Source organism: Ambystoma mexicanum, chromosome 8 (assembly GCF_040938575.1).
Source record: "Ambystoma mexicanum isolate Mex_15411 chromosome 8, UKY_AmexF1_1, whole genome shotgun sequence".
Lineage (NCBI taxonomy): Eukaryota > Metazoa > Chordata > Amphibia > Caudata > Ambystomatidae > Ambystoma > Ambystoma mexicanum.
In genome coordinates this window covers 731,547,998-731,563,454 of record NC_090929.1, presented here as the reverse complement: position 1 = coordinate 731,563,454, position 15,457 = coordinate 731,547,998, and the positions used below count along the sequence as shown (strand labels likewise).

General features: G+C 47.4%; 46 non-coding genes and 5 pseudogenes across 46 annotated transcripts; all 51 read right to left on the bottom strand.

Moving 5' to 3' along the window:
* Positions 1–187: 187 nt before the first annotated feature.
* LOC138476290 (5S ribosomal RNA) lies at positions 188–306 on the bottom strand. Its single transcript, XR_011270355.1, has one exon. It is a non-coding gene; the product is annotated as a 5S ribosomal RNA (ribosomal RNA).
* Positions 307–412: 106 nt separating this feature from the next.
* On the bottom strand, positions 413–531 carry LOC138476289 (5S ribosomal RNA). Its single transcript, XR_011270354.1, has one exon. It is a non-coding gene; the product is annotated as a 5S ribosomal RNA (ribosomal RNA).
* Positions 532–637: 106 nt separating this feature from the next.
* LOC138479849 (5S ribosomal RNA) lies at positions 638–756 on the bottom strand. Its single transcript, XR_011273586.1, has one exon. It is a non-coding gene; the product is annotated as a 5S ribosomal RNA (ribosomal RNA).
* Positions 757–862: 106 nt separating this feature from the next.
* On the bottom strand, positions 863–981 carry LOC138477858 (5S ribosomal RNA). The gene has a single exon (XR_011271778.1). It is a non-coding gene; the product is annotated as a 5S ribosomal RNA (ribosomal RNA).
* Positions 982–1,087: 106 nt separating this feature from the next.
* Positions 1,088–1,206, bottom strand: LOC138476288 (5S ribosomal RNA). Its single transcript, XR_011270353.1, has one exon. It is a non-coding gene; the product is annotated as a 5S ribosomal RNA (ribosomal RNA).
* Positions 1,207–1,670: 464 nt separating this feature from the next.
* Positions 1,671–1,789, bottom strand: LOC138480182 (5S ribosomal RNA). The gene has a single exon (XR_011273888.1). It is a non-coding gene; the product is annotated as a 5S ribosomal RNA (ribosomal RNA).
* Positions 1,790–1,895: 106 nt separating this feature from the next.
* On the bottom strand, positions 1,896–2,014 carry LOC138478455 (5S ribosomal RNA). Its single transcript, XR_011272321.1, has one exon. It is a non-coding gene; the product is annotated as a 5S ribosomal RNA (ribosomal RNA).
* Positions 2,015–2,120: 106 nt separating this feature from the next.
* On the bottom strand, positions 2,121–2,239 carry LOC138479196 (5S ribosomal RNA). Its single transcript, XR_011272993.1, has one exon. It is a non-coding gene; the product is annotated as a 5S ribosomal RNA (ribosomal RNA).
* Positions 2,240–2,703: 464 nt separating this feature from the next.
* On the bottom strand, positions 2,704–2,822 carry LOC138476287 (5S ribosomal RNA). The gene has a single exon (XR_011270352.1). It is a non-coding gene; the product is annotated as a 5S ribosomal RNA (ribosomal RNA).
* Positions 2,823–2,928: 106 nt separating this feature from the next.
* LOC138476286 (5S ribosomal RNA) lies at positions 2,929–3,047 on the bottom strand. The gene has a single exon (XR_011270351.1). It is a non-coding gene; the product is annotated as a 5S ribosomal RNA (ribosomal RNA).
* A 106-nt stretch (positions 3,048–3,153) lies between these two features.
* On the bottom strand, positions 3,154–3,272 carry LOC138479701 (5S ribosomal RNA). The gene has a single exon (XR_011273452.1). It is a non-coding gene; the product is annotated as a 5S ribosomal RNA (ribosomal RNA).
* A 106-nt stretch (positions 3,273–3,378) lies between these two features.
* LOC138478454 (5S ribosomal RNA) lies at positions 3,379–3,497 on the bottom strand. The gene has a single exon (XR_011272320.1). It is a non-coding gene; the product is annotated as a 5S ribosomal RNA (ribosomal RNA).
* Positions 3,498–3,960: 463 nt separating this feature from the next.
* LOC138476285 (5S ribosomal RNA) lies at positions 3,961–4,079 on the bottom strand. The gene has a single exon (XR_011270350.1). It is a non-coding gene; the product is annotated as a 5S ribosomal RNA (ribosomal RNA).
* A 106-nt stretch (positions 4,080–4,185) lies between these two features.
* LOC138476284 (5S ribosomal RNA) lies at positions 4,186–4,304 on the bottom strand. The gene has a single exon (XR_011270349.1). It is a non-coding gene; the product is annotated as a 5S ribosomal RNA (ribosomal RNA).
* A 106-nt stretch (positions 4,305–4,410) lies between these two features.
* On the bottom strand, positions 4,411–4,529 carry LOC138476283 (5S ribosomal RNA). The gene has a single exon (XR_011270348.1). It is a non-coding gene; the product is annotated as a 5S ribosomal RNA (ribosomal RNA).
* A 106-nt stretch (positions 4,530–4,635) lies between these two features.
* On the bottom strand, positions 4,636–4,754 carry LOC138476281 (5S ribosomal RNA). Its single transcript, XR_011270346.1, has one exon. It is a non-coding gene; the product is annotated as a 5S ribosomal RNA (ribosomal RNA).
* Positions 4,755–5,217: 463 nt separating this feature from the next.
* LOC138474562 (5S ribosomal RNA) lies at positions 5,218–5,326 on the bottom strand (annotated as a pseudogene).
* Positions 5,327–5,432: 106 nt separating this feature from the next.
* LOC138473846 (5S ribosomal RNA) lies at positions 5,433–5,551 on the bottom strand. The gene has a single exon (XR_011268956.1). It is a non-coding gene; the product is annotated as a 5S ribosomal RNA (ribosomal RNA).
* Positions 5,552–5,657: 106 nt separating this feature from the next.
* Positions 5,658–5,776, bottom strand: LOC138476279 (5S ribosomal RNA). Its single transcript, XR_011270345.1, has one exon. It is a non-coding gene; the product is annotated as a 5S ribosomal RNA (ribosomal RNA).
* Positions 5,777–5,882: 106 nt separating this feature from the next.
* LOC138480301 (5S ribosomal RNA) lies at positions 5,883–6,000 on the bottom strand. Its single transcript, XR_011273989.1, has one exon. It is a non-coding gene; the product is annotated as a 5S ribosomal RNA (ribosomal RNA).
* A 464-nt stretch (positions 6,001–6,464) lies between these two features.
* On the bottom strand, positions 6,465–6,583 carry LOC138476278 (5S ribosomal RNA). The gene has a single exon (XR_011270344.1). It is a non-coding gene; the product is annotated as a 5S ribosomal RNA (ribosomal RNA).
* Positions 6,584–6,689: 106 nt separating this feature from the next.
* On the bottom strand, positions 6,690–6,798 carry LOC138474561 (5S ribosomal RNA; annotated as a pseudogene).
* A 106-nt stretch (positions 6,799–6,904) lies between these two features.
* On the bottom strand, positions 6,905–7,023 carry LOC138479848 (5S ribosomal RNA). The gene has a single exon (XR_011273585.1). It is a non-coding gene; the product is annotated as a 5S ribosomal RNA (ribosomal RNA).
* Positions 7,024–7,129: 106 nt separating this feature from the next.
* On the bottom strand, positions 7,130–7,248 carry LOC138476277 (5S ribosomal RNA). The gene has a single exon (XR_011270343.1). It is a non-coding gene; the product is annotated as a 5S ribosomal RNA (ribosomal RNA).
* Positions 7,249–7,354: 106 nt separating this feature from the next.
* LOC138476276 (5S ribosomal RNA) lies at positions 7,355–7,473 on the bottom strand. The gene has a single exon (XR_011270342.1). It is a non-coding gene; the product is annotated as a 5S ribosomal RNA (ribosomal RNA).
* A 464-nt stretch (positions 7,474–7,937) lies between these two features.
* Positions 7,938–8,046, bottom strand: LOC138473993 (5S ribosomal RNA; annotated as a pseudogene).
* A 106-nt stretch (positions 8,047–8,152) lies between these two features.
* Positions 8,153–8,271, bottom strand: LOC138476275 (5S ribosomal RNA). The gene has a single exon (XR_011270341.1). It is a non-coding gene; the product is annotated as a 5S ribosomal RNA (ribosomal RNA).
* A 106-nt stretch (positions 8,272–8,377) lies between these two features.
* LOC138479847 (5S ribosomal RNA) lies at positions 8,378–8,496 on the bottom strand. The gene has a single exon (XR_011273584.1). It is a non-coding gene; the product is annotated as a 5S ribosomal RNA (ribosomal RNA).
* A 106-nt stretch (positions 8,497–8,602) lies between these two features.
* Positions 8,603–8,721, bottom strand: LOC138476274 (5S ribosomal RNA). The gene has a single exon (XR_011270340.1). It is a non-coding gene; the product is annotated as a 5S ribosomal RNA (ribosomal RNA).
* Positions 8,722–8,827: 106 nt separating this feature from the next.
* On the bottom strand, positions 8,828–8,946 carry LOC138476273 (5S ribosomal RNA). The gene has a single exon (XR_011270339.1). It is a non-coding gene; the product is annotated as a 5S ribosomal RNA (ribosomal RNA).
* Positions 8,947–9,410: 464 nt separating this feature from the next.
* LOC138479700 (5S ribosomal RNA) lies at positions 9,411–9,529 on the bottom strand. The gene has a single exon (XR_011273451.1). It is a non-coding gene; the product is annotated as a 5S ribosomal RNA (ribosomal RNA).
* A 106-nt stretch (positions 9,530–9,635) lies between these two features.
* Positions 9,636–9,754, bottom strand: LOC138479055 (5S ribosomal RNA). The gene has a single exon (XR_011272865.1). It is a non-coding gene; the product is annotated as a 5S ribosomal RNA (ribosomal RNA).
* Positions 9,755–9,860: 106 nt separating this feature from the next.
* On the bottom strand, positions 9,861–9,979 carry LOC138479699 (5S ribosomal RNA). The gene has a single exon (XR_011273450.1). It is a non-coding gene; the product is annotated as a 5S ribosomal RNA (ribosomal RNA).
* Positions 9,980–10,085: 106 nt separating this feature from the next.
* Positions 10,086–10,204, bottom strand: LOC138478453 (5S ribosomal RNA). The gene has a single exon (XR_011272319.1). It is a non-coding gene; the product is annotated as a 5S ribosomal RNA (ribosomal RNA).
* A 463-nt stretch (positions 10,205–10,667) lies between these two features.
* On the bottom strand, positions 10,668–10,786 carry LOC138476272 (5S ribosomal RNA). The gene has a single exon (XR_011270338.1). It is a non-coding gene; the product is annotated as a 5S ribosomal RNA (ribosomal RNA).
* Positions 10,787–10,892: 106 nt separating this feature from the next.
* LOC138476271 (5S ribosomal RNA) lies at positions 10,893–11,011 on the bottom strand. Its single transcript, XR_011270337.1, has one exon. It is a non-coding gene; the product is annotated as a 5S ribosomal RNA (ribosomal RNA).
* A 106-nt stretch (positions 11,012–11,117) lies between these two features.
* LOC138476268 (5S ribosomal RNA) lies at positions 11,118–11,236 on the bottom strand. Its single transcript, XR_011270335.1, has one exon. It is a non-coding gene; the product is annotated as a 5S ribosomal RNA (ribosomal RNA).
* Positions 11,237–11,699: 463 nt separating this feature from the next.
* On the bottom strand, positions 11,700–11,818 carry LOC138478797 (5S ribosomal RNA). The gene has a single exon (XR_011272630.1). It is a non-coding gene; the product is annotated as a 5S ribosomal RNA (ribosomal RNA).
* Positions 11,819–11,924: 106 nt separating this feature from the next.
* Positions 11,925–12,033, bottom strand: LOC138474705 (5S ribosomal RNA; annotated as a pseudogene).
* A 106-nt stretch (positions 12,034–12,139) lies between these two features.
* On the bottom strand, positions 12,140–12,258 carry LOC138473845 (5S ribosomal RNA). The gene has a single exon (XR_011268955.1). It is a non-coding gene; the product is annotated as a 5S ribosomal RNA (ribosomal RNA).
* Positions 12,259–12,364: 106 nt separating this feature from the next.
* Positions 12,365–12,483, bottom strand: LOC138476267 (5S ribosomal RNA). Its single transcript, XR_011270334.1, has one exon. It is a non-coding gene; the product is annotated as a 5S ribosomal RNA (ribosomal RNA).
* Positions 12,484–12,589: 106 nt separating this feature from the next.
* Positions 12,590–12,707, bottom strand: LOC138480300 (5S ribosomal RNA). Its single transcript, XR_011273988.1, has one exon. It is a non-coding gene; the product is annotated as a 5S ribosomal RNA (ribosomal RNA).
* A 464-nt stretch (positions 12,708–13,171) lies between these two features.
* On the bottom strand, positions 13,172–13,290 carry LOC138476266 (5S ribosomal RNA). The gene has a single exon (XR_011270333.1). It is a non-coding gene; the product is annotated as a 5S ribosomal RNA (ribosomal RNA).
* A 106-nt stretch (positions 13,291–13,396) lies between these two features.
* Positions 13,397–13,505, bottom strand: LOC138474560 (5S ribosomal RNA; annotated as a pseudogene).
* Positions 13,506–13,611: 106 nt separating this feature from the next.
* Positions 13,612–13,730, bottom strand: LOC138479846 (5S ribosomal RNA). The gene has a single exon (XR_011273583.1). It is a non-coding gene; the product is annotated as a 5S ribosomal RNA (ribosomal RNA).
* Positions 13,731–13,836: 106 nt separating this feature from the next.
* On the bottom strand, positions 13,837–13,955 carry LOC138476265 (5S ribosomal RNA). The gene has a single exon (XR_011270332.1). It is a non-coding gene; the product is annotated as a 5S ribosomal RNA (ribosomal RNA).
* Positions 13,956–14,061: 106 nt separating this feature from the next.
* LOC138476264 (5S ribosomal RNA) lies at positions 14,062–14,180 on the bottom strand. Its single transcript, XR_011270331.1, has one exon. It is a non-coding gene; the product is annotated as a 5S ribosomal RNA (ribosomal RNA).
* Positions 14,181–14,644: 464 nt separating this feature from the next.
* Positions 14,645–14,763, bottom strand: LOC138476263 (5S ribosomal RNA). Its single transcript, XR_011270330.1, has one exon. It is a non-coding gene; the product is annotated as a 5S ribosomal RNA (ribosomal RNA).
* Positions 14,764–14,869: 106 nt separating this feature from the next.
* LOC138476262 (5S ribosomal RNA) lies at positions 14,870–14,988 on the bottom strand. The gene has a single exon (XR_011270329.1). It is a non-coding gene; the product is annotated as a 5S ribosomal RNA (ribosomal RNA).
* Positions 14,989–15,094: 106 nt separating this feature from the next.
* Positions 15,095–15,213, bottom strand: LOC138479845 (5S ribosomal RNA). Its single transcript, XR_011273582.1, has one exon. It is a non-coding gene; the product is annotated as a 5S ribosomal RNA (ribosomal RNA).
* A 106-nt stretch (positions 15,214–15,319) lies between these two features.
* LOC138478119 (5S ribosomal RNA) lies at positions 15,320–15,438 on the bottom strand. The gene has a single exon (XR_011272016.1). It is a non-coding gene; the product is annotated as a 5S ribosomal RNA (ribosomal RNA).
* Positions 15,439–15,457: the final 19 nt, after the last annotated feature.

Sequence of the window (15,457 nt, the reverse complement as noted above, 5' to 3'; positions counted from 1 at the left end):
TGTGAAAGTCGATTTATTACCCATGAACACACTACCTGTATGCTAATTATATGTAAATAGGTAGCTCCAGCCCTCATAATGTTGTCCAACATTTCCGCTATAAAACGGGATAAAATTATTTTGGAAACATACCAAATTTGAAAAGTAATTGAGAAGTTGCGCAATTACTAATCATGGAGCACAAAATAGCCTACAGCACCTGGTATTCCCAGGCGGTCTCCCATCCAGGTACTAACTAGGCCCGACACTGCTTAGCTTCCGAGATCAGACGAGATCGGGCGCATTCAGTGTGGTGTGGCCGTAGGCTCTGGGCCTAGTGAGTTTTGTACTTTTAAGCATCTAGTCGGCTAGACCTTGCAGTTTTGAAAGGCAATTGAGAAATGGCTCACTTCCTGAACTTGGAGCACAAAAAAGCCTACAGCACCTGGTATTCCCAGGCGGTCTCCCATCCAGGTACTAACTAGGCCCGACACTGCTTAGCTTCCGAGATCAGACGAGATCGGGCGCATTCAGTGTGGTGTGGCCGTAGGCTCTGGTCCTAGTGAGTTTTGTACTTTTAAGCATCTAGTCGGCTAGACCTTGCAGTTTTGAAAGGCAATTGAGAAATGGCTCACTTCCTGAACTTGGAGCACAAAAAAGCCTACAGCACCTGGTATTCCCAGGCGGTCTCCCATCCAGGTACTAACTAGGCCCGACACTGCTTAGCTTCTGAGATCAGACGAGATCGGGCACATTCAGTGTGGTGTGGCCGTAGGCTCTGGTCCTAGTGAGTTTTGTACTTTTAAGCATCTAGTCGGCTAGACCTTGCAGTTTTGAAAGGCAATTGAGAAATGGCTCACTTCCTGAACTTGGAGCACAAAAAAGCCTACAGCACCTGGTATTCCCAGGCGGTCTCCCATCCAGGTACTAACTAGGCCCGACACTGCTTAGCTTCCGAGATCAGACGAGATCGGGCGCATTCAGTGTGGTGTGGCCATAGGCTCTGGGCCTAGTGAGTTTTGTACTTTTAAGCATCTAGTCGGCTAGACCTTGCAGTTTTGAAAGGCAATTGAGAAATGGCTCACTTCCTGAACTTGGAGCACAAAAAAGCCTACAGCACCTGGTATTCCCAGGCGGTCTCCCATCCAGGTACTAACTAGGCCCGACACTGCTTAGCTTCCGAGATCAGACGAGATCGGGCGCATTCAGTGTGGTGTGGCCGTAGGCTCTAGAAATGCTAAGAATATTACTCTTATGCATTTGCATTTAGTAAGCTAAGCCATGCAGCCACTTGCAACATGATACCACGCTCATCGCTCGATCAGCGCTTGATCAGGCGAGATATATAAGACTGGTGGGCCCATTCAGGACTCCTATGTCTGGTAGGATAACTTTAATCCATCCATCCTGTTTCTGTTGCAGGGAGGTGGAGAGAACAATCAACACAATAACGGCTTTCTTTCATGCCTCTTGAAGGACTCAATATTCTCTGTACTGCATTACATGTGAAAGTCGATTTATTACCCATGAACACACTACCTGTATGCTAATTATATGTAAATAGGTAGCTCCAGCCCTCATAATGTTGTCCAACATTTCCGCTATAAAACGGGATAAAATTATTTTGGAAACATACCAAATTTGAAAAGTAATTGAGAAGTTGCGCAATTACTAATCATGGAGCACAAAATAGCCTACAGCACCTGGTATTCCCAGGCCGTCTCCCATCCAGGTACTAACTAGGCCCGACACTGCTTAGCTTCCGAGATCAGACGAGATCGGGCGCATTCAGTGTGGTGCGGCCGTAGGCTCTGGGCCTAGTGAGTTTTGTACTTTTAAGCATCTAGTCGGCTAGACCTTGCAGTTTTGAAAGGCAATTGAGAAATGGCTCACTTCCTGAACTTGGAGCACAAAAAAGCCTACAGCACCTGGTATTCCCAGGCAGTCTCCCATCCAGGTACTAACTAGGCCCGACACTGCTTAGCTTCCGAGATCAGACGAGATCGGGCGCATTCAGTGTGGTGTGGCCGTAGGCTCTGGGCCTAGTGAGTTTTGTACTTTTAAGCATCTAGTCGGCTAGACCTTGCAGTTTTGAAAGGCAATTGAGAAATGGCTCACTTCCTGAACTTGGAGCACAAAAAAGCCTACAGCACCTGGTATTCCCAGGCGGTCTCCCATCCAGGTACTAACTAGGCCCGACACTGCTTAGCTTCCGAGATCAGACGAGATCGGGCGCATTCAGTCTGGTGTGGCCGTAGGCTCTAGTAATGCTAAGAATATTACTCTTATGCATTTGCATTTAGTAAGCTAAGCCATGCAGCCACTTGCAACATGATACCACGCTCATCGCTCGATCAGCGCTCGATCAGGCGAGATATATAAGACTGGTGGGCCCATTCAGGACTCCTATGTCTGGTAGGATAACTTTAATCCATCCATCCTGTTTCTGTTGCAGGGAGGTGGAGAGAACAATCAACACAATAACGGCTTTCTTTCATGCCTCTTGAAGGACTCAATATTCTCTGTACTGCATTACATGTGAAAGTCGATTTATTACCCATGAACACACTACCTGTATGCTAATTATATGTAAATAGGTAGCTCCAGCCCTCATAATGTTGTCCAACATTTCCGCTATAAAACGGGATAAAATTATTTTGGAAACATACCAAATTTGAAAAGTAATTGAGAAGTTGTGCAATTACTAATCATGGAGCACAAAATAGCCTACAGCACCTGGTATTCCCAGGCGGTCTCCCATCCAGGTACTAACTAGGCCCGACACTGCTTAGCTTCCGAGATCAGACGAGATCGGGCGCATTCAGTGTGGTGTGGCCGTAGGCTCTGGGCCTAGTGAGTTTTGTACTTTTAAGCATCTAGTCGGCTAGACCTTGCAGTTTTGAAAGGCAATTGAGAAATGGCTCACTTCCTGAACTTGGAGCACAAAAAAGCCTACAGCACCTGGTATTCCCAGGCGGTCTCCCATCCAGGTACTAACTAGGCCCGACACTGCTTAGCTTCCGAGATCAGACGAGATCGGGCGCATTCAGTGTGGTGTGGCCGTAGGCTCTGGTCCTAGTGAGTTTTGTACTTTTAAGCATCTAGTCGGCTAGACCTTGCAGTTTTGAAAGGCAATTGAGAAATGGCTCACTTCCTGAACTTGGAGCACAAAAAAGCCTACAGCACCTGGTATTCCCAGGCCGTCTCCCATCCAGGTACTAACTAGGCCCGACACTGCTTAGCTTCCGAGATCAGACGAGATCGGGCGCATTCAGTGTGGTGTGGCCGTAGGCTCTGGGCCTAGTGAGTTTTGTACTTTTAAGCATCTAGTCGGCTAGACCTTGCAGTTTTGAAAGGCAATTGAGAAATGGCTCACTTCCTGAACTTGGAGCACAAAAAAGCCTACAGCACCTGGTATTCCCAGGCAGTCTCCCATCCAGGTACTAACTAGGCCCGACACTGCTTAGCTTCCGAGATCAGACGAGATCGGGCGCATTCAGTGTGGTGTGGCCGTAGGCTCTAGAAATGCTAAGAATATTACTCTTATGCATTTGCATTTAGTAAGCTAAGCCATGCAGCCACTTGCATCATGATACCACGCTCATCGCTCGATCAGGCTCGATCAGGCGAGATATATAAGACTGGTGGGCCCATTCAGGACTCCTATGTCTGGTAGGATAACTTTAATCCATCCATCCTGTTTCTGTTGCAGGGAGGTGGAGAGAACAATCAACACAATAACGGCTTTCTTTCATGCCTCTTGAAGGACTCAATATTCTCTGTACTGCATTACATGTGAAAGTCGATTTATTACCCATGAACACACTACCTGTATGCTAATTATATGTAAATAGGTAGCTCCAGCCCTCATAATGTTGTCCAACATTTCCGCTATAAAACGGGATAAAATTATTTTGGAAACATACCAAATTTGAAAAGTAATTGAGAAGTTGTGCAATTACTAATCATGGAGCACAAAATAGCCTACAGCACCTGGTATTCCCAGGCGGTCTCCCATCCAGGTACTAACTAGGCCCGACACTGCTTAGCTTCCGAGATCAGACGAGATCGGGCGCATTCAGTGTGGTGTGGCCGTAGGCTCAGGGCCTAGTGAGTTTTGTACTTTTAAGCATCTAGTCGGCTAGACCTTGCAGTTTTGAAAGGCAATTGAGAAATGGCTCACTTCCTGAACTTGGAGCACAAAAAAGCCTACAGCACCTGGTATTCCCAGGCGGTCTCCCATCCAGGTACTAACTAGGCCCGACACTGCTTAGCTTCCGAGATCAGACGAGATCGGGCGCATTCAGTGTGGTGTGGCCGTAGGCTCTGGTCCTAGTGAGTTTTGTACTTTTAAGCATCTAGTCGGCTAGACCTTGCAGTTTTGAAAGGCAATTGAGAAATGGCTCACTTCCTGAACTTGGAGCACAAAAAAGCCTACAGCACCTGGTATTCCCAGGCGGTCTCCCATCCAGGTACTAACTAGGCCCGACACTGCTTAGCTTCCGAGATCAGACGAGATCGGGCGCATTCAGTGTGGTGTGGCCGTAGGCTCTGGGCCTAGTGAGTTTTGTACTTTTAAGCATCTAGTCGGCTAGACCTTGCAGTTTTGAAAGGCAATTGAGAAATGGCTCACTTCCTGAACTTGGAGCACAAAAAAGCCTACAGCACCTGGTATTCCCAGGCGGTCTCCCATCCAGGTACTAACTAGGCCCGACACTGCTTAGCTTCCGAGATCAGACGAGATCGGGCGCATTCAGTGTGGTGTGGCCGTAGGCTCTAGAAATGCTAAGAATATTACTCTTATGCATTTGCATTTAGTAAGCTAAGCCATGCAGCCACTTGCAACATGATACCACGCTCATCGCTCGATCAGGCTCGATCAGGCGAGATATATAAGACTGGTGGGCCCATTCAGGACTCCTATGTCTGGTAGGATAACTTTAATCCATCCATCCTGTTTCTGTTGCAGGGAGGTGGAGAGAACAATCAACACAATAACGCCTTTCTTTCATGCCTCTTGAAGGACTCAATATTCTCTGTACTGCATTACATGTGAAAGTCGATTTATTACCCATGAACACACTACCTGTATGCTAATTATATGTAAATAGGTAGCTCCAGCCCTCATAATGTTGTCCAACATTTCCGCTATAAAACGGGATAAAATTATTTTGGAAACATACCAAATTTGAAAAGTAATTGAGAAGTTGCGCAATTACTAATCATGGAGCACAAAATAGCCTACAGCACCTGGTATTCCCAGGCGGTCTCCCATCCAGGTACTAACTAGGCCCGACACTGCTTAGCTTCCGAGATCAGACGCATTCAGTGTGGTGTGGCCGTAGGCTCAGATCCTAGTGAGTTTTGTACTTTTAAGCATCTAGTCGGCTAGACCTTGCAGTTTTGAAAGGCAATTGAGAAATGGCTCACTTCCTGAACTTGGAGCACAAAAAAGCCTACAGCACCTGGTATTCCCAGGCGGTCTCCCATCCAGGTACTAACTAGGCCCGACACTGCTTAGCTTCTGCGATCAGACGAGATCGGGCACATTCAGTGTGGTGTGGCCGTAGGCTCTGGTCCTAGTGAGTTTTGTACTTTTAAGCATCTAGTCGGCTAGACCTTGCAGTTTTGAAAGGCAATTGAGAAATGGCTCACTTCCTGAACTTGGAGCACAAAAAAGCCTACAGCACCTGGTATTCCCAGGCGGTCTCCCATCCAGGTACTAACTAGGCCCGACACTGCTTAGCTTCCGAGATCAGACGAGATCGGGCGCATTCAGTGTGGTGTGGCCGTAGGCTCTGGGCCTAGTGAGTTTTGTACTTTTAAGCATCTAGTCGGCTAGACCTTGCAGTTTTGAAAGGCAATTGAGAAATGGCTCACTTCCTGAACTTGGAGCACAAAAAAGCCTACAGCACCTGGTATTCCCAGGCGGTCTCCCATCCAGGTACTAACTAGGCCCGACACTGCTTAGCTTCGAGATCAGACGAGATCGGGCGCATTCAGTGTGGTGTGGCCGTAGGCTCTAGAAATGCTAAGAATATTACTCTTATGCATTTGCATTTAGTAAGCTAAGCCATGCAGCCACTTGCAACATGATACCACGCTCATCGCTCGATCAGCGCTTGATCAGGCGAGATATATAAGACTGGTGGGCCCATTCAGGACTCCTATGTCTGGTAGGATAACTTTAATCCATCCATCCTGTTTCTGTTGCAGGGAGGTGGAGAGAACAATCAACACAATAACGGCTTTCTTTCATGCCTCTTGAAGGACTCAATATTCTCTGTACTGCATTACATGTGAAAGTCGATTTATTACCCATGAACACACTACCTGTATGCTAATTATATGTAAATAGGTAGCTCCAGCCCTCATAATGTTGTCCAACATTTCCGCTATAAAACGGGATAAAATTATTTTGGAAACATACCAAATTTGAAAAGTAATTGAGAAGTTGCGCAATTACTAATCATGGAGCACAAAATAGCCTACAGCACCTGGTATTCCCAGGCGGTCTCCCATCCAGGTACTAACTAGGCCCGACACTGCTTAGCTTCCGAGATCAGACGAGATCGGGCGCATTCAGTGTGGTGTGGCCGTAGGCTCTGGGCCTAGTGAGTTTTGTACTTTTAAGCATCTAGTCGGCTAGACCTTGCAGTTTTGAAAGGCAATTGAGAAATGGCTCACTTCCTGAACTTGGAGCACAAAAAAGCCTACAGCACCTGGTATTCCCAGGCGGTCTCCCATCCAGGTACTAACTAGGCCCGACACTGCTTAGCTTCCGAGATCAGACGCATTCAGTGTGGTGTGGCCGTAGGCTCTGGTCCTAGTGAGTTTTGTACTTTTAAGCATCTAGTCGGCTAGACCTTGCAGTTTTGAAAGGCAATTGAGAAATGGCTCACTTCCTGAACTTGGAGCACAAAAAAGCCTACAGCACCTGGTATTCCCAGGCGGTCTCCCATCCAGGTACTAACTAGGCCCGACACTGCTTAGCTTCTGAGATCAGACGAGATCGGGCACATTCAGTGTGGTGTGGCCGTAGGCTCTGGTCCTAGTGAGTTTTGTACTTTTAAGCATCTAGTCGGCTAGACCTTGCAGTTTTGAAAGGCAATTGAGAAATGGCTCACTTCCTGAACTTGGAGCACAAAAAAGCCTACAGCACCTGGTATTCCCAGGCGGTCTCCCATCCAGGTACTAACTAGGCCCGACACTGCTTAGCTTCCGAGATCAGACGAGATCGGGCGCATTCAGTGTGGTGTGGCCGTAGGCTCTGGGCCTAGTGAGTTTTGTACTTTTAAGCATCTAGTCGGCTAGACCTTGCAGTTTTGAAAGGCAATTGAGAAATGGCTCACTTCCTGAACTTGGAGCACAAAAAAGCCTACAGCACCTGGTATTCCCAGGCGGTCTCCCATCCAGGTACTAACTAGGCCCGACACTGCTTAGCTTCCGAGATCAGACGAGATCGGGCGCATTCAGTGTGGTGTGGCCGTAGGCTCTAGAAATGCTAAGAATATTACTCTTATGCATTTGCATTTAGTAAGCTAAGCCATGCAGCCACTTGCAACATGATACCACGCTCATCGCTCGATCAGCGCTTGATCAGGCGAGATATATAAGACTGGTGGGCCCATTCAGGACTCCTATGTCTGGTAGGATAACTTTAATCCATCCATCCTGTTTCTGTTGCAGGGAGGTGGAGAGAACAATCAACACAATAACGGCTTTCTTTCATGCCTCTTGAAGGACTCAATATTCTCTGTACTGCATTACATGTGAAAGTCGATTTATTACCCATGAACACACTACCTGTATGCTAATTATATGTAAATAGGTAGCTCCAGCCCTCATAATGTTGTCCAACATTTCCGCTATAAAACGGGATAAAATTATTTTGGAAACATACCAAATTTGAAAAGTAATTGAGAAGTTGCGCAATTACTAATCATGGAGCACAAAATAGCCTACAGCACCTGGTATTCCCAGGCGGTCTCCCATCCAGGTACTAACTAGGCCCGACACTGCTTAGCTTCCGAGATCGGGCGCATTCAGTGTGGTGTGGCCGTAGGCTCTGGGCCTAGTGAGTTTTGTACTTTTAAGCATCTAGTCGGCTAGACCTTGCAGTTTTGAAAGGCAATTGAGAAATGGCTCACTTCCTGAACTTGGAGCACAAAAAAGCCTACAGCACCTGGTATTCCCAGGCGGTCTCCCATCCAGGTACTAACTAGGCCCGACACTGCTTAGCTTCCGAGATCAGACGAGATCGGGCGCATTCAGTGTGGTGTGGCCGTAGGCTCTGGTCCTAGTGAGTTTTGTACTTTTAAGCATCTAGTCGGCTAGACCTTGCAGTTTTGAAAGGCAATTGAGAAATGGCTCACTTCCTGAACTTGGAGCACAAAAAAGCCTACAGCACCTGGTATTCCCAGGCGGTCTCCCATCCAGGTACTAACTAGGCCCGACACTGCTTAGCTTCTGAGATCAGACGAGATCGGGCACATTCAGTGTGGTGTGGCCGTAGGCTTTGGTCCTAGTGAGTTTTGTACTTTTAAGCATCTAGTCGGCTAGACCTTGCAGTTTTGAAAGGCAATTGAGAAATGGCTCACTTCCTGAACTTGGAGCACAAAAAAGCCTACAGCACCTGGTATTCCCAGGCGGTCTCCCATCCAGGTACTAACTAGGCCCGACACTGCTTAGCTTCCGAGATCAGACGAGATCGGGCGCATTCAGTGTGGTGTGGCCGTAGGCTCTGGGCCTAGTGAGTTTTGTACTTTTAAGCATCTAGTCGGCTAGACCTTGCAGTTTTGAAAGGCAATTGAGAAATGGCTCACTTCCTGAACTTGGAGCACAAAAAAGCCTACAGCACCTGGTATTCCCAGGCGGTCTCCCATCCAGGTACTAACTAGGCCCGACACTGCTTAGCTTCCGAGATCAGACGAGATCGGGCGCATTCAGTGTGGTGTGGCCGTAGGCTCTAGAAATGCTAAGAATATTACTCTTATGCATTTGCATTTAGTAAGCTAAGCCATGCAGCCACTTGCAACATGATACCACGCTCATCGCTCGATCAGCGCTTGATCAGGCGAGATATATAAGACTGGTGGGCCCATTCAGGACTCCTATGTCTGGTAGGATAACTTTAATCCATCCATCCTGTTTCTGTTGCAGGGAGGTGGAGAGAACAATCAACACAATAACGGCTTTCTTTCATGCCTCTTGAAGGACTCAATATTCTCTGTACTGCATTACATGTGAAAGTCGATTTATTACCCATGAACACACTACCTGTATGCTAATTATATGTAAATAGGTAGCTCCAGCCCTCATAATGTTGTCCAACATTTCCGCTATAAAACGGGATAAAATTATTTTGGAAACATACCAAATTTGAAAAGTAATTGAGAAGTTGCGCAATTACTAATCATGGAGCACAAAATAGCCTACAGCACCTGGTATTCCCAGGCCGTCTCCCATCCAGGTACTAACTAGGCCCGACACTGCTTAGCTTCCGAGATCAGACGAGATCGGGCGCATTCAGTGTGGTGTGGCCGTAGGCTCTGGTCCTAGTGAGTTTTGTACTTTTAAGCATCTAGTCGGCTAGACCTTGCAGTTTTGAAAGGCAATTGAGAAATGGCTCACTTCCTGAACTTGGAGCACAAAAAAGCCTACAGCACCTGGTATTCCCAGGCGGTCTCCCATCCAGGTACTAACTAGGCCCGACACTGCTTAGTTTCCGAGATCAGACGAGATCGGGCGCATTCAGTGTGGTGTGGCCGTAGGCTCTGGTCCTAGTGAGTTTTGTACTTTTAAGCATCTAGTCGGCTAGACCTTGCAGTTTTGAAAGGCAATTGAGAAATGGCTCACTTCCTGAACTTGGAGCACAAAAAAGCCTACAGCACCTGGTATTCCCAGGCCGTCTCCCATCCAGGTACTAACTAGGCCCGACACTGCTTAGCTTCCGAGATCAGACGAGATCGGGCGCATTCAGTGTGGTGTGGCCGTAGGCTCTGGGCCTAGTGAGTTTTGTACTTTTAAGCATCTAGTCGGCTAGACCTTGCAGTTTTGAAAGGCAATTGAGAAATGGCTCACTTCCTGAACTTGGAGCACAAAAAAGCCTACAGCACCTGGTATTCCCAGGCAGTCTCCCATCCAGGTACTAACTAGGCCCGACACTGCTTAGCTTCCGAGATCAGACGAGATCGGGCGCATTCAGTGTGGTGTGGCCGTAGGCTCTAGAAATGCTAAGAATATTACTCTTATGCATTTGCATTTAGTAAGCTAAGCCATGCAGCCACTTGCATCATGATACCACGCTCATCGCTCGATCAGGCTCGATCAGGCGAGATATATAAGACTGGTGGGCCCATTCAGGACTCCTATGTCTGGTAGGATAACTTTAATCCATCCATCCTGTTTCTGTTGCAGGGAGGTGGAGAGAACAATCAACACAATAACGGCTTTCTTTCATGCCTCTTGAAGGACTCAATATTCTCTGTACTGCATTACATGTGAAAGTCGATTTATTACCCATGAACACACTACCTGTATGCTAATTATATGTAAATAGGTAGCTCCAGCCCTCATAATGTTGTCCAACATTTCCGCTATAAAACGGGATAAAATTATTTTGGAAACATACCAAATTTGAAAAGTAATTGAGAAGTTGTGCAATTACTAATCATGGAGCACAAAATAGCCTACAGCACCTGGTATTCCCAGGCGGTCTCCCATCCAGGTACTAACTAGGCCCGACACTGCTTAGCTTCCGAGATCAGACGAGATCGGGCGCATTCAGTGTGGTGTGGCCGTAGGCTCAGGGCCTAGTGAGTTTTGTACTTTTAAGCATCTAGTCGGCTAGACCTTGCAGTTTTGAAAGGCAATTGAGAAATGGCTCACTTCCTGAACTTGGAGCACAAAAAAGCCTACAGCACCTGGTATTCCCAGGCGGTCTCCCATCCAGGTACTAACTAGGCCCGACACTGCTTAGCTTCCGAGATCAGACGAGATCGGGCGCATTCAGTGTGGTGTGGCCGTAGGCTCTGGGCCTAGTGAGTTTTGTACTTTTAAGCATCTAGTCGGCTAGACCTTGCAGTTTTGAAAGGCAATTGAGAAATGGCTCACTTCCTGAACTTGGAGCACAAAAAAGCCTACAGCACCTGGTATTCCCAGGCGGTCTCCCATCCAGGTACTAACTAGGCCCGACACTGCTTAGCTTCCGAGATCAGACGAGATCGGGCGCATTCAGTGTGGTGTGGCCGTAGGCTCTAGAAATGCTAAGAATATTACTCTTATGCATTTGCATTTAGTAAGCTAAGCCATGCAGCCACTTGCAACATGATACCACGCTCATCGCTCGATCAGGCTCGATCAGGCGAGATATATAAGACTGGTGGGCCCATTCAGGACTCCTATGTCTGGTAGGATAACTTTAATCCATCCATCCTGTTTCTGTTGCAGGGAGGTGGAGAGAACAATCAACACAATAACGCCTTTCTTTCATGCCTCTTGAAGGACTCAATATTCTCTGTACTGCATTACATGTGAAAGTCGATTTATTACCCATGAACACACTACCTGTATGCTAATTATATGTAAATAGGTAGCTCCAGCCCTCATAATGTTGTCCAACATTTCCGCTATAAAACGGGATAAAATTATTTTGGAAACATACCAAATTTGAAAAGTAATTGAGAAGTTGCGCAATTACTAATCATGGAGCACAAAATAGCCTACAGCACCTGGTATTCCCAGGCGGTCTCCCATCCAGGTACTAACTAGGCCCGACACGGCTTAGCTTCCGAGATCAGACGAGATCGGGCGCATTCAGTGTGGTGTGGCCGTAGGCTCTGGGCCTAGTGAGTTTTGTACTTTTAAGCATCTAGTCGGCTAGACCTTGCAGTTTTGAAAGGCAATTGAGAAATGGCTCACTTCCTGAACTTGGAGCACAAAAAAGCCTACAGCACCTGGTATTCCCAGGCAGTCTCCCATCCAGGTACTAACTAGGCCCGACACTGCTTAGCTTCCGAGATCAGACGCATTCAGTGTGGTGTGGCCGTAGGCTCAGATCCTAGTGAGTTTTGTACTTTTAAGCATCTAGTCGGCTAGACCTTGCAGTTTTGAAAGGCAATTGAGAAATGGCTCACTTCCTGAACTTGGAGCACAAAAAAGCCTACAGCACCTGGTATTCCCAGGCGGTCTCCCATCCAGGTACTAACTAGGCCCGACACTGCTTAGCTTCTGCGATCAGACGAGATCGGGCACATTCAGTGTGGTGTGGCCGTAGGCTCTGGTCCTAGTGAGTTTTGTACTTTTAAGCATCTAGTCGGCTAGACCTTGCAGTTTTGAAAGGCAATTGAGAAATGGCTCACTTCCTGAACTTGGAGCACAAAAAAGCCTACAGCACCTGGTATTCCCAGGCGGTCTCCCATCCAGGTACTAACTAGGCCCGACACTGCTTAGCTTCCGAGATCAGACGAGATCGGGCGCATTCAGTGTGGTGTGGCCGTAGGCTCTGGGCCTAGTGAGTTTTGTACTTTTAAGCATCTAGTCGGCTAGACCTTGCAGTTTTGAAAGGCAATTGAGAAATGGCTCACTTCCTGAACTTGGAGCACAAAAAAGCCTACAGCACCTGGTATTCCCAGGCGGTCTCCCATCCAGGTACTAACTAGGCCCGACACTGCTTAGCTTCGAGATCAGACGAGATCGGGCGCATTCAGTGTGGTGTGGCCGTAGGCTCTAGAAATGCTAAGAATATTACTCTTATGCATTTGCATTTAGTAAGCTAAGCCATGCAGCCACTTGCAACATGATACCACGCTCATCGCTCGATCAGCGCTTGATCAGGCGAGATATATAAGACTGGTGGGCCCATTCAGGACTCCTATGTCTGGTAGGATAACTTTAATCCATCCATCCTGTTTCTGTTGCAGGGAGGTGGAGAGAACAATCAACACAATAACGGCTTTCTTTCATGCCTCTTGAAGGACTCAATATTCTCTGTACTGCATTACATGTGAAAGTCGATTTATTACCCATGAACACACTACCTGTATGCTAATTATATGTAAATAGGTAGCTCCAGCCCTCATAATGTTGTCCAACATTTCCGCTATAAAACGGGATAAAATTATTTTGGAAACATACCAAATTTGAAAAGTAATTGAGAAGTTGCGCAATTACTAATCATGGAGCACAAAATAGCCTACAGCACCTGGTATTCCCAGGCGGTCTCCCATCCAGGTACTAACTAGGCCCGACACTGCTTAGCTTCCGAGATCAGACGAGATCGGGCGCATTCAGTGTGGTGTGGCCGTAGGCTCTGGGCCTAGTGAGTTTTGTACTTTTAAGCATCTAGTCGGCTAGACCTTGCAGTTTTGAAAGGCAATTGAGAAATGGCTCACTTCCTGAACTTGGAGCACAAAAAAGCCTACAGCACCTGGTATTCCCAGGCGGTCTCCCATCCAGGTACTAACTAGGCCCGACACTGCTTAGCTTCCGAGATCAGACGCATTCAGTGTGGTGTGGCCGTAGGCTCTGGTCCTAGTGAGTTTTGTACTTTTAAGCATCTAGTCGGCTAGACCTTGCAGTTTTGAAAGGCAATTGAGAAATGGCTCACTTCCTGAACTTGGAGCACAAAAAAGCCTACAGCACCTGGTATTCCCAGGCGGTCTCCCATCCAGGTACTAACTAGGCCCGACACTGCTTAGCTTCTGAGATCAGACGAGATCGGGCACATTCAGTGTGGTGTGGCCGTAGGCTCTGGTCCTAGTGAGTTTTGTACTTTTAAGCATCTAGTCGGCTAGACCTTGCAGTTTTGAAAGGCAATTGAGAAATGGCTCACTTCCTGAACTTGGAGCACAAAAAAGCCTACAGCACCTGGTATTCCCAGGCGGTCTCCCATCCAGGTACTAACTAGGCCCGACACTGCTTAGCTTCCGAGATCAGACGAGATCGGGCGCATTCAGTGTGGTGTGGCCGTAGGCTCTGGGCCTAGTGAGTTTTGTACTTTTAAGCATCTAGTCGGCTAGACCTTGCAGTTTTGAAAGGCAATTGAGAAATGGCTCACTTCCTGAACTTGGAGCACAAAAAAGCCTACAGCACCTGGTATTCCCAGGCGGTCTCCCATCCAGGTACTAACTAGGCCCGACACTGCTTAGCTTCCGAGATCAGACGAGATCGGGCGCATTCAGTGTGGTGTGGCCGTAGGCTCTAGAAATGCTAAGAATATTACTCTTATGCATTTGCATTTAGTAAGCTAAGCCATGCAGCCACTTGCAACATGATACCACGCTCATCGCTCGATCAGCGCTTGATCAGGCGAGATATATAAGACTGGTGGGCCCATTCAGGACTCCTATGTCTGGTAGGATAACTTTAATCCATCCATCCTGTTTCTGTTGCAGGGAGGTGGAGAGAACAATCAACACAATAACGGCTTTCTTTCATGCCTCTTGAAGGACTCAATATTCTCTGTACTGCATTACATGTGAAAGTCGATTTATTACCCATGAACACACTACCTGTATGCTAATTATATGTAAATAGGTAGCTCCAGCCCTCATAATGTTGTCCAACATTTCCGCTATAAAACGGGATAAAATTATTTTGGAAACATACCAAATTTGAAAAGTAATTGAGAAGTTGCGCAATTACTAATCATGGAGCACAAAATAGCCTACAGCACCTGGTATTCCCAGGCGGTCTCCCATCCAGGTACTAACTAGGCCCGACACTGCTTAGCTTCCGAGATCAGACGAGATCGGGCGCATTCAGTGTGGTGTGGCCGTAGGCTCTGGGCCTAGTGAGTTTTGTACTTTTAAGCATCTAGTCGGCTAGACCTTGCAGTTTTGAAAGGCAATTGAGAAATGGCTCACTTCCTGAACTTGGAGCACAAAAAAGCCTACAGCACCTGGTATTCCCAGGCGGTCTCCCATCCAGGTACTAACTAGGCCCGACACTGCTTAGCTTCCGAGATCAGACGAGATCGGGCGCATTCAGTGTGGTGTGGCCGTAGGCTCTGGTCCTAGTGAGTTTTGTACTTTTAAGCATCTAGTCGGCTAGACCTTGCAGTTTTGAAAGGCAATTGAGAAATGGCTCACTTCCTGAACTTGGAGCACAAAAAAGCCTACAGCACCTGGTATTCCCAGGCGGTCTCCCATCCAGGTACTAACTAGGCCCGACACTGCTTAGCTTCTGAGATCAGACGAGATCGGGCACATTCAGTGTGGTGTGGCCGTAGGCTCTGGTCCTAGTGAGTTTTGTACTTTTAAGCATCTAGTCGGCTAGACCTTGCAGTTTTGAAAGGCAATTGAGAAATGGCTCACTTCCTGAACTTGGAGCACAAAAAAGCCTACAGCACCTGGTATTCCCAGGCGGTCTCCCATCCAGGTACTAACTAGGCCCGACACTGCTTAGCTTCCGAGATCAGACGAGATCGGGCGCATTCAGTGTGGTGTGGCCGTAGGATCTGGGCCTAGTGAGTTTT